The 623-nt window shown below is 30.8% G+C and overlaps 1 long non-coding RNA gene across 1 annotated transcript in view; it reads right to left on the minus strand.

The window, feature by feature from the left end:
• Window positions 1-623, minus strand: part of LOC119591698 — a 4,139-nt gene that overhangs the window by 449 nt on the left and 3,067 nt on the right. The window lies entirely within an intron of this gene.

Below are 623 nucleotides of genomic sequence, written 5' to 3' on the forward strand. Positions count from 1 at the left end.
CTAAAGATGGAAACGGTGAAGATATTCTTTTTCATTCATAAAGGGATGTAAGGGAGGTGCTAGTGTTGGTGTAATATTTTTTTTGGTAAGGGTTTAAATCAGGGGTTGATGGTAGGGTTTGGGGGGGAAAGGGGTAAGGTGGGTGTTGTATGGGGATGGCGGAAATGGGATCATGTTATCATAATGTTATGATGTTGATATTATAGTTACGATGCTAATGTCATGCTGTCAATCTGTGGAATTATTATCAATATGTTAATGTGATAGTGCTATCGTTATCATACTAACGTTTTTGACATTAATACCATTGTTATTATGTTATAATATTTGTTTTAATGATGCTCATGCTATGGTGCCCATGTTATGATGTTAATGATACAATAAAATTAAATTATGCTAATAATGCTATGATATTTGTTCTATGGCATATTGACCAATATATGTTGACAATAATCTTCATGATGAAAATTATGATTTATAGCAATCATAACACTCATATGTTAATAATGTTATAGGTTACCAAAGTAGTTTTTCAATTCTGTGAATTAAAATTAACAGATAAAAACTTTTGTCATGATTTTAAAAAATCCATTCTAATGCAGGGCCAAGATTTCCAAGTAAAA

Source organism: Penaeus monodon, chromosome 29 (genome assembly GCF_015228065.2).
Source record: "Penaeus monodon isolate SGIC_2016 chromosome 29, NSTDA_Pmon_1, whole genome shotgun sequence".
Classification (NCBI taxonomy): domain Eukaryota; kingdom Metazoa; phylum Arthropoda; class Malacostraca; order Decapoda; family Penaeidae; genus Penaeus; species Penaeus monodon.